The sequence below is a fragment of the Bufo bufo genome, chromosome 1 (assembly GCF_905171765.1).
Source record: "Bufo bufo chromosome 1, aBufBuf1.1, whole genome shotgun sequence".
Lineage (NCBI taxonomy): Eukaryota > Metazoa > Chordata > Amphibia > Anura > Bufonidae > Bufo > Bufo bufo.
The window spans coordinates 52,590,409-52,601,913 of NC_053389.1; the positions used below are offsets into that span (position 1 = coordinate 52,590,409).

At 45.5% G+C, this 11,505-nt stretch overlaps 1 long non-coding RNA gene across 1 annotated transcript; it reads right to left on the bottom strand.

Moving 5' to 3' along the window:
• Nucleotides 1-4,011: 4,011 nt before the first annotated feature.
• On the bottom strand, nt 4,012-9,232 carry LOC120986826. Its single transcript, XR_005775803.1, has 3 exons — nt 9,172-9,232; nt 5,352-5,553; nt 4,012-4,144 (listed from the first exon to the last, which is right to left on the bottom strand). It is a non-coding gene; the product is annotated as an uncharacterized LOC120986826 (long non-coding RNA).
• Nucleotides 9,233-11,505: the final 2,273 nt, after the last annotated feature.

Genomic DNA, 11,505 nt, shown 5'->3' on the forward strand with positions numbered 1-11,505 from the left:
CTCCTAGGAATGAATGGAGAAATAACTGACTTCCTGTCCTGTGTCAGTTGGAGATCACATGACACGGCTGAGGATCAGAAGGGAGGTTATAACTCACAAATACAGGCACTGGTATGAAAATTACCTTCACTACAATTTACACCATGTACCTTTGTAACAAGTCAGAGAATAAAAATGTGTGTGGGAGTGCTTCTTTAACGTATAATGCAATGGTGTATATGGAAGGGAGGAGGTCCAATACAAAGATCAGAATGGTCCTCATTATGGTGCCAGATAACTGTGTCAGAACAGGAGGACCTGGTGTTTGTTACCCTCTCCTTATATTTTCTGTGATGCTCGGTCCATTCCCCTATGTTTGTTAACAATGCAGTTCCTCAGTACTGTATATTATATATTGTCCTGTATATGGTTCTATATGTTGTTTTGTATACTGTCCTGTGTACTGTCTTGTATAGTCTTCTGTGTCCCCCTCTGTGTAGTGCTGTATGCTGTCTTCTGTATTGTTTTGTACATTCTCCTGTATATGTTCTATATATTACCCTGTATTCTGTCCTGTATTGTGTCCTGTGTTCCGTCCTGTATTGTGTCCTTTGTACCGTACTGCTATCTGTGCTGTTTTGTATACAGGGAGTGCAGAATTATTAGGCAAGTTGTATTTTTGAGGATTAATTTTATTATTGAACAACAACCATGTTCTCAATGAACCCAAAAAACTCATTAATATTAAAGCTGAATATTTTTGGAAGTAGTTTTTAGTTTGTTTTTAGTTTTAGCTATTTTAGGGGGATATCTGTGTGTGCAGGTGACTATTACTGTGCATAATTATTAGGCAACTTAACAAAAAACAAATATATACCCATTTCAATTATTTATTTTACCAGTGAAACCAATATAACATCTCAACATTCACAAATATACATTTCTGACATTCAAAAACAAAAACAAATCAGTGACCAATATAGCCACCTTTCTTTGCAAGGACACTCAAAAGCCTGCCATCCATGGATTCTGTCAGTGTTTTGATCTGTTCACCATCAACATTGCGTGCAGCAGCAACCACAGCCTCCCAGACACTGTTCAGAGAGGTGTACTGTTTTCCCTCCTTGTAAATCTCACATTTGATGATGGACCACAGGTTCTCAATGGGGTTCAGATCAGGTGAACAAGGAGGCCATGTCATTAGATTTTCTTCTTTTATACCCTTTCTTGCCAGCCACGCTGTGGAGTACTTGGACGCGTGTGATGGAGCATTGTCCTGCATGAAAATCATGTTTTTCTTGAAGGATGCAGACTTCTTCCTGTACCACTGCTTGAAGAAGGTGTCTTCCAGAAACTGGCAGTAGGACTGGGAGTTGAGCTTGACTCCATCCTCAACCCGAAAAGGCCCCACAAGCTCATCTTTGATGATACCAGCCCAAACCAGTACTCCACCTCCACCTTGCTGGCGTCTGAGTCGGACTGGAGCTCTCTGCCCTTTACCAATCCAGCCACGGGCCCATCCATCTGGCCCATCAAGACTCACTCTCATTTCATCAGTCCATAGAACCTTAGAAAAATCAGTCTTGAGATATTTCTTGGCCCAGTCTTGACGTTTCAGCTTGTGTGTCTTGTTCAGTGGTGGTCGTCTTTCAGCCTTTCTTACCTTGGCCATGTCTCTGAGTATTGCACACCTTGTGCTTTTGGGCACTCCAGTGATGTTGCAGCTCTGAAATATGGCCAAACTGGTGGCAAGTGGCATCTTGGCAGCTGCACGCTTGACTTTTCTCAGTTCATGGGCAGTTATTTTGCGCCTTGGTTTTTCCACACGCTTCTTGCGACCCTGTTGACTATTTTGAATGAAACGCTTGATTGTTCGATGATCACGCTTCAGAAGCTTTGCAATTTTAAGAGTGCTGCATCCCTCTGCAAGATATCTCACTATTTTTGACTTTTCTGAGCCTGTCAAGTCCTTCTTTTGACCCATTTTGCCAAAGGAAAGGAAGTTGCCTAATAATTATGCACACCTAATATAGGGTGTTGATGTCATTAGACCACACCCCTTCTCATTACAGAGATGCACATCACCTAATATGCTTAATTGGTAGTAGGCTTTCGAGCCTATACAGCTTGGAGTAAGACAACATGCATAAAGAGGATGATGTGGTCAAAATACTAATTTGCCTAATAATTCTGCACGCAGTGTACAGTCCTGTGTGCTGCCCTCTGTGTTGCTCAGTATACTGTCCTCTGTGTTTTCCTGTATATTCTCCTGTATGTGGTTCTGTATTTCTGTATACTGTCCTATGTGCTGCCCTCTACGTTGTTCTGCATACTGTCCTGTGTGTTGTCCTGTATAGTGTCCTGTGTGCTGCCCTCTGCGTTGCTCAGTATACTGTCCTGTGCGTTGTTCTGTATAGTATCCTGTGAGTTGTCCTGTATATTGTCCGGTGTGCTGCCCTGTGTTGTCCTGTATATTGTCCTGTATGTGGTCCTGTATAGTATCTTGTATGCTGCCCTCTGCGTTGTCCTGTATATTGTCCTGTATGTTGTCTTATGCATTGCTCAGTATACTATCCTGTTTGTGGTCCTGTATACTGTCTAGTATGTTGTCCTATGTGTTGCTCAGTATACTGTCCTCTATGTTGTCCTATGCATTGCTCAGTATACTGTCCTGTATGTTGTCCTATGTGTTGCTCGGTATACTGTCCGGTATGTTGTCCTATGTGTTGCTCAGTATACTGTCCTGTACGTTGTCCTATGTGTTGCTCAGTATACTGTCCGGTATGTTGTCCTATGTGTTGCTCGGTATACTGTCCGGTATGTTGTCCTATGTGTTGCTCAGTATACTGTCCTGTACGTTGTCCTATGTGTTGCTCGGTATACTGTCCTGTACGTTGTCCTATGTGTTGCTCGGTATACTGTCCTGTACGTTGTCCTATGTGTTGCTCGGTATACTGTCCTGTACGTTGTCCTATGTGTTGCTCGGTATACTGTCCTGTACGTTGTCCTATGTGTTGCTCGGTATACTGTCCGGTATGTTGTCCTATGTGTTGCTCAGTATACTGTCCTGTACGTTGTCCTATGTGTTGCTCGGTATACTGTCCTGTACGTTGTCCTATGTGTTGCTCAGTATACTGTCCTGTACGTTGTCCTATGTGTTGCTCGGTATACTGTCCGGTATGTTGTCCTATGTGTTGCTCGGTATACTGTCCTGTATGTTGTCCTATGTGTTGCTCAGTATACTGTCTGGTATGTTGTCCTATGTGTTGCTCGGTATACTGTCCGGTATGTTGTCCTATGTGTTGCTCGGTATACTGTCCGGTATGTTGTCCTATGTGTTGCTCGGTAAACTGTCCGGTATGTTGTCCTATGTGTTGCTCGGTATACTGTCCTGCATGTTGTCCTATGTGTTGCTCGGTATACTGTCCGGTATGTTGTCCTATGTGTTGCTCGGTATACTGTCCTGTACGTTGTCCTATGTGTTGCTCGGTATACTGTCCGGTATGTTGTCCTATGTGTTGCTCGGTAAACTGTCCGGTATGTTGTCCTATGTGTTGCTCGGTATACTGTCCTGCATGTTGTCCTATGTGTTGCTCGGTATACTGTCCGGTATGTTGTTATATGTGTTGCTCGGTATACTGTCCTGTACGTTGTCCTATGTGTTGCTCGGTATACTGTCCTGCATGTTGTCCTATGTGTTGCTCAGTATACTGTCCTGTATGTTGTCTTATGTGTTGCTCAGTATACTGTCCTGTACGTTGTCCTATGTGTTGCTCGGTATACTGTCCTGTATGTTGTCCTATGTGTTGCTCGGTATACTGTCCTGTATGTTGTCCTATGTGTTGCTCGGTATACTGTCCTGTATGTTGCGGTGTTTTTTCTTTGTCAGGGGTGTATTTCTCTGGGCTGTTCTGCCGTCTGGCCCCTGGTCGGTAGCAGGGAGGGGTGATTTTTTTTCTCCAGGGTTGGTGCTTTGTGTCAGTGATCAGTAAAGACGACATACGAGGAGATCTCGTCACAGCATTTATTAATGTGTTACTTCACAGAAGATTCTCCATAATGAACCGCGAGAGCGGAAGATCAGCGGCGGCAGCAGACGACTAGCAGCCACTGCATGCTGCAAAGGCGCAAACTTCACAGGCGTCCATCTTATCTGCGACAAGTGCTGGAGGGAAACATAAGGAAGACATATATAGGTAGAGTGTAGAGAACACCACAAGTCAATGGAAGGACATGCCCGAAACATAATGATGAAGAGGCTGGACTCCATGTAGTATAATTGTTATGACGCTGCAGCAGATTAGAGTGTGAGCTCCTGGGCACAGAGATGATGGGAGTGATAGATCATGAGTGAGATAGGGAGACCGGGGACAGGTATGATGGGAGGCATATTGTATGTGAGTTAGACTAGATTGTGGTTTCCTGGAAATGGATGATGGGAGTAATACTGTGTGAGATAGATTAGGGTGTGAGCTCCTGGGCAGAGATGATTGGAGTGATAGATTATATGTAAAATAGGGAGATGAGAGTGTCAGTGGACGGGACAGGTATGATGGGAGTCCTGGGGGCAGGGATGGTGGGAGTGATAATGTGTGCATGCGACAGGGAGATTAAATGTTTAGCTACTGGGGGCAGGGATGATACATTTTGTATCAGCTCCTGAGGACAGGGATGATGGGAGTGATACATTCTGTATTATATAGGAAGATTGGAGTGTTAGCACCTGAGGACAGGGATGGTGGGAGTCATAACTTGTGCATAGAAGCAGACATGATGGAAGTAATACATTGTGTGTGAAATAGGATTATCAGAGTGCCATCGTCTGGGGACAGGGATGATGGGAGTGATACATTGTAAGTGAGATGAGAAGATCAGAGTGTGAGCTCCTGGGGACAGGCATGATGGGAATGATAAATTGTGACTGGAAAATTAGAGTGTGAGCTCCTAAGGACAGGGATGATGGGAGTGATACATTGTGTATGAGATGGGAAAATTAGAGTGTGAGCTCCTAAGGACAGGGATGGTGGGAGTGATAAACCACTTTATAAATATCAGGACTTAATGAAGAAGGAGGGGGATGCGACTGGAGCTGCGTTGACATAGGACTGCCTAAAACTCAAAGGGGATCAGTAAATGATTGTCACTCATCATGAAAGTTTCTACAATTTCCCGTAGACTATTCGGATGATGGTTTCCAGTTATCAGAGCTCCTGTCATCATCCCATGAAAATTAATAGTTACAGCAAGCAGAGATCTTGAAAACGGTGAGGAACTAAGAAACTATGGGAAATTGCAGAAGGTTTCATTGCTGAGTGAGTGCCCTCCATTTACTGACCCTTCGGTGACTCCCAATCTTGACATTTGATTCTTACCGAGTCCTCGCAGCGTCTGTGTCACCAGGTCTGGCTGGTTGGCGTCGCACAGATCCTGAAGTTCCGGTACAGCGTGGTTGCTGCAGATCACCTCGTATGGTTTCATATCGGCGCTCCGTGCACGGTCATCAGCCACCTTTCCATTGTCAACAACTTCTTTCAGCTTCTTCACAGTCTCCAGAGGGAAGGTGAAATCTCCAACCTGCAAAGTACACAGAAGATTGGAAACGCCAAGCTACAGAGGCTGAAGACCAATGTGTGAGGGTGGACCTGCCTGGAAAGTGGACCTCACTGAGCTAGGAGACCCTCACACAGAAGCTACGTGGAATGATAACCGCCTGCCATGTTACACATACTGCAGCCCAGTTCACCGGTCACTGTTCAAGCCTGTGCTAACCCATATTAGACTTTCACCTTCTCATAGTGCAGAGAGTGAAGAAATGTGGAAGAAGATAATTCTGTCAACTATTCGGTCCTCTCAAAACCTCGTTCACAGCAGTAATTATTATAATGAAACTCAGCCTGTCATATATAAGGAAATGTGAAATGCAAAATAAAAACAGTGCATTCAAATTGCCAGCAGATGGCAGCAAAGTAATGAGCACTATATAAAGCATCTCAAGGCCCAATGGATTGGCTCCTTGTCCTTTTTACTGTTCTGCAGGCCTGATGTTCAGTACAGAAGGATTGGGCGAAAAAATTAAATTCCCCCGATCCTTCTCTCCCCTCTCTGACATCATCTGCTGGAGGAGAGTCAGGAGCTTCCCATACACATTAGATTGTCACCTGTAATACAGTAATGTGAATAGTGGCCTTAAAGGGTTTCGCCCATTTCAGACAAGATATACCCTCTCGGACACACCACTATCTCCAGAACGGACCCCCAAAGTGAAGGAGAGCACACTGCACATGCGCAACATGCTCTCTGTTCACTGTTACGGGAGTCCTGAAAAAATAGCCAAGCGTGCGCATAGCAGTGAATGGAGAGCATACCGCGCTTGCACGGCCACCTCTCCGTTCAACTCTATGGGATTGCTGGAAATAGCAGAGCGTGCTCGCTCAGAAATTTTCAGAACTCCCTTAGCGGTGAATGGAGGGTGGCTGTGCTTGCACGTTGTTCTCTCCTTCACTTCGGGGGGTCTTTTCTAGAGGTAGGTGCTGCTCCCACCTCTGGGACTTGCTGCTATCTGATATTGATGGCATCGTTATCTGAGATGGGAATACCCCTTTAAGTGTTTGACAGCCCCCCCCCCCCCCCCCCCCATTCAAGATGCAGCTGCTGCCAACACTCTTATATTGGGAACCTGCCACTCTCGTATTTTATTACATTGACCTAATATTGCTTTAGACATCAGTTTTTACATGTGATGTGGTTTGTATTTTTTGTATTATCATATACCCCCCCCCCCCCCCCCAACCGTCCAGGGGGACAGTCACGGATTTTGGTGGCTCTCCCGAAGTCCCGGGACGGCTGAGGTGTGTCCCGCTTTCACCTGTATCTGCCCCCTGAGAATGCAGATAGAATTGAATACGATGGTAAAGCAGGAAGACGTCAGCTCTCTCCCTCGCCAGTCACCGGCCCGTGTGCTCCCCAGCAGCAAATGAGATGATGTCACTGCGCCTACTGCACACAACACCGGCCGGGGAGGATGTGCTCTGTTCATCGGGGGAGTGGGGCTAGGTGATTACTGCTTTTTTAAGAAATGTTATTTAAACTACAGAAGCAGCACTTTTGTATAAATGCCCAATTCTATCCATCCCCTTTTGTGCCACCTTACAGTAGTTATGCCCCTTTAGTGCCTACACAAAGTAGGTATGCCCCCTTTGGCAAGCGCCCGACTGTATAGGGAGGGTGCTCAGGGACTGATGGTCCTCCCCCTCACCCCTTTTCCCCTTAGGGGCGTTAAGGGAGTTTGGCCCCGTCACCAGTGGCGTAGCTAGAAATGACTGGGGCCCCCCTCCCCCAGTAATTTTTTCGCAACCCCTTCCTTTCATGCCGCCCACATACCTGTGGCTAATAAAGATCGCTCTCTCAGGCCCGGCAGCTGTTCCATCCGTTTTCTACACTGTCTATACTGTCACTGTATATAATTTCATTGTTAAGGGGGCCCTGACAAAATTTTTTAGTCCTCCTGGATGGGCCCCTTCTGGGTCAGGGCCCCAAAGCAGCCGCTTCCCCTATAGCTACGCCCCTTGCAGGTGGAAGCAGGTTGTCCCTCCCTCCCTTTGCGGTCATTTTTGGGAGGCGGGTCGAGGTGCACGGTTCTGATCAGTTATGGATACTTGGTTATTCTGTTTTGTTTTTCTATTCTTAAGAGCCCCCGCTGGTGGTAGCAGATGGCGTACCTGCCCACTGGGAGTCCAGCGAGTGGCAGACCGCTCTGATGATTACGGTTTAACTTGCCCGCTGGGAGTCCGGCGTTTGGCATACCGCTCCGATATTATGGTTTACCGCTTTAATAAAGAATCTGTGGCCGATCACCACCCAGCAATAAAGTGACACAGTTGTCGGTGTCTTTTGTTATTGGTCAAGGTTGGGTAAAGGGGCCAAGGGTGAGTTAAAGGTGGTACCCCCTTCCCTGTTTCCCTGGATACCAGCAGTCAGTGTATCCACACAGTAGTTATGGCCCCTTAGGGCCCACACACAGTAGTTATGCCCTCTTAGTGCCCACACACAGTAGTTATGCCCTCTTAGTGCCCACACACAGTAGTTATGACCCCTTAGTACCTCCACACAGTAGTTATGCCCCCTTAGTGCCCACACACACTAGTTATGACCCCTTCGTGCCCCCACATAGTAGTTATGGCCCTGTGGTTCCTCCACGCAGTAGTTATGCTCCATTAGTGCCTCCACACATTAGTTATGCCCCCTTAGTGCCCCCACACAGTAGTTATGACCCATTAGTGCCTCCACACTGTAGTTATGGCCCCTTAGTGCATCTACATAGTAGTTATGGCCCCTTAGTGCCCACACACAGTAGTTATGGCCCCTTAGTGCCCACACACAGTAGTTATGGCCCCTTAGTACCTCCACACAGTAGTTATGGCCCCTTAGTGCATCCACATAGTAGTTATGACCCCTTAGTACCTCCACACTGTAGTTATGGCCCCTTAGTGCATCTACATAGTAGTTAATGCCCCTTAGTGCCTCCACACAGTAGTTATGACCCCTTAGTGCCCACACACAGTAGTTATGCCCCCTTAGTGCCCACACACAGTAGTTATGACCCCTTCGTGCCCAAACACAGTAGTTATGGCCCCTTAGTGCCCACACACAGTAGTTATGCCCTCTTAGTGCATCCACACTGTAGTTATGGCCCTGTGGTTCCCCCACGCAGTAGTTATGCTCCATTAGTGCCTCCACACAGTAGTTATGCCCCCTTAGTGCCCCCACACAGTAGTTATGACCCATTAGTGCCTCCACACAGTAGTTATGCCCCCTTAGTGCCCCCACACTGTAGTTATGGCCCCTTAGTGCTTTTTTTTTTTTCTTTTATAAGCTTGCTTGCTCCCCTAATAATATTATTACTGTCAGACAACCCCTTTAATTGTAAATTATACCCCTGTATTCCACCCTAAGAAGTTTTTTGTGGATAACTGTGTGTTGCTTTTATGAGCATTGACTCCTGCACTCTATGCAGTCTTCCTTCTGTATTCGTCTGTTTCTGTAATTTTGGGCTCCTAAACAGGTAGTGCTGAGTGAAAACTATGAGAACCTTAATGCACTAGTTGCTAAAAGTCATTCAGCCAGATCTTCCTAGTGCAGGAAGACTGATGTTTCTCTGGTCAGATCCTGGAGTCCTGAGGCTGCAGCTCTTACCTTCACAATAACTGCTGCACTGAAGTGGATGAGAGCCAGCAGACACACCACCCGGGTCCACATGTTGAGGCTTGGCTGGTTCTGTCGGGGTGCCCACTGCCATCGAGCTTATATGCTTCATCCTTATCTTCCTTCTCACTGGGATGGGATTTGGCAGCAGATGACTTTCATTACCGCAAGTCTTTATGGCCCATTTACAAGGTCACTTGATGTTTATGGGCTGATATAAGAAGATATAAAACATGATCTGATGGGCGTCTCATGAGAATTATTGCAAATATTGGGGCCATAAAATGGAGAGGACTAGGAGAGAGTATCACACCAGTATCCAAAGCTGTGTATGGACTTGGTTACCAGTGGTCTGCACGTTGGCCAGTCCTTAACAGTGACATAATGTATACTGTGCACAGTCCTAATGACCAGTGGTATATACTGTGCACAGTCCTAATGACCAGTGGTATATACTGTGCACAGTCCTAATCATTAGTGGTATATACAGTGCACAGTCCTAATGACCAGCAGTATATACAGTGCACAGTCCTAATGACCAGTGGTATATACAGTGCACAGTCCTAATGACCAGTGGTATATACAGTGCACAGTCCTAATGACCAGTGGTATATACAGTGCACAGTCCTAATGACCAGTGGTATATACTGTGCACAGTCCTAATCATTAGTGGTATATACAGGGAGTGCAGAATTATTAGGCAAGTTGTATTTTTGAGGATTAATTTTATTATTGAACAACAACCATGTTCTCAATGAACCCAAAAAACTCATTAATATCAAAGCTGAATATTTTTGGAAGTAGTTTTTAGTTTGTTTTTAGTTTTAGCTATTTTAGGGGGATATCTGTGTGTGCAGGTGACTATTACTGTGCATAATTATTAGGCAACTTAACAAAAAACAAATATATACCCATTTCAATTATTTATTTTTACCAGTGAAACCAATATAACATCTCAACATTCACAAATATACATTTCTGACATTCAAAAACAAAACAAAAACAAATCAGTGACCAATATAGCCACCTTTCTTTGCAAGGACACTCAAAAGCCTGCCATCCATGGATTCTGTCAGTGTTTTGATCTGTTCACAATCAACATTGCGTGCAGCAGCAACCACAGCCTCCCAGACACTGTTCAGAGAGGTGTACTGTTTTCCCTCCTTGTAAATCTCACATTTGATGATGGACCACAGGTTCTCAATGGGGTTCAGATCAGGTGAACAAGGAGGCCATGTCATTAGATTTTCTTCTTTTATACCCTTACTTGCCAGCCACGCTGTGGAGTACTTGGACGCGTGTGATGGAGCATTGTCCTGCATGAAAATCATGTTTTTCTTGAAGGATGTAGACTTCTTCCTGTACCACTGCTTGAAGAAGGTGTCTTCCAGAAACTGGCAGTAGGACTGGGAGTTGAGCTTGACTCCATCCTCAACCCGAAAAGGCCCCACAAGCTCATCTTTGATGATACCAGCCCAAACCAGTACTCCACCTCCACCTTGCTGGCGTCTGAGTCGGACTGGAGCTCTCTGCCCTTTACCAATCCAGCCACGGGCCCATCCATCTGGCCCATCAAGACTCACTCTCATTTCATCAGTCCATAAAACCTTAGAAAAATCAGTCTTTATATATTTCTTGGCCCAGTCTTGACGTTTCAGCTTGTGTGTCTTGTTCAGTAGTGGTCGTCTTTCAGCCTTTCTTACCTTGGCCATGTCTCTGAGTATTGCACACCTTGTGCTTTTGGGCACTCCAGTGATGTTGCAGCTCTGAAATATGGCCAAACTGGTGGCAAGTGGCATCTTGGCAGCTGCACGCTTGACTTTTCTCAGTTCATGGGCAGTTATTTTGCGCCTTGGTTTTTCCACACGCTTCTTGCGACCCTGTTGACTATTTTGAATGAAACGCTTGATTGTTCGATGATCACGCTTCACAAGCTTTGCAATTTTAAGAGTGCTGCATCCCTCTGCAAGATATCTCACTATTTTTGACTTTTCTGAGCCTGTCAAGTCCTTCTTTTGACCCATTTTGCCAAAGGAAAGGAAGTTGCCTAATAATTATGCACACCTAATATAGGGTGTTGATGTCATTAGACCACACCCCTTCTCATTACAGAGATGCACATCACCTAATATGCTTAATTGGTAGTAGGCTTTCGAGCCTATACAGCTTGGAGTAGGACAACATGCATAAAGAGGATGATGTGGTCAAAATACTAATTTGCCTAATAATTCTGCACTCCCTGTACAGTGCACAGTCCTAATGACCAGTAGTATATACAGTGCACAGTCCTAATGACCAGTGGTATATACAGTGCACAGTCCTAAT